Source organism: Glossina fuscipes, unplaced genomic scaffold, assembly GCF_014805625.2.
Source record: "Glossina fuscipes isolate IAEA_lab_2018 unplaced genomic scaffold, Yale_Gfus_2 61379, whole genome shotgun sequence".
In the NCBI taxonomy this organism is placed as follows: Eukaryota; Metazoa; Arthropoda; class Insecta; order Diptera; family Glossinidae; genus Glossina; species Glossina fuscipes.
The window spans coordinates 1-411 of record NW_024003595.1 but is presented as its reverse complement, the minus strand read 5'-3'; positions in this window follow the sequence as shown (position 1 = coordinate 411).

Sequence of the window (411 nt, the reverse complement as noted above, 5' to 3'; positions counted from 1 at the left end):
GTATGTTTCAATTTTTATTGTGAATAAAATCAAACAATTAGTAATTATTCTCGTTTAGTTCCTATTTGGACAACTTGCTTTAGCCATTTTGCTTGATGTTGCCATACGTTTAAAAACAGGAAAGCCATTGTAAGTATTTTAAACTTAATATAATTCTTATAATTAACAGTCGAATCGTTTCGTACTCAGAAATCAAGAGAGTAACTAGTTTTCCGTGTAATTGTTAATAATAATAATAATAACTTGAAATGTACTTTGAAAAAGAAAAATTCGAATGGAATTTGCTTGCAAGCAACAAAACAAATCTCCAAAAATTTTCAAACCAACAACGAAAGGGGAAGTCAATATAAAATTTTAAACATCAACAATAAAATGGCATACGAATCGAAATGTATTAAAAACTCTACCGCA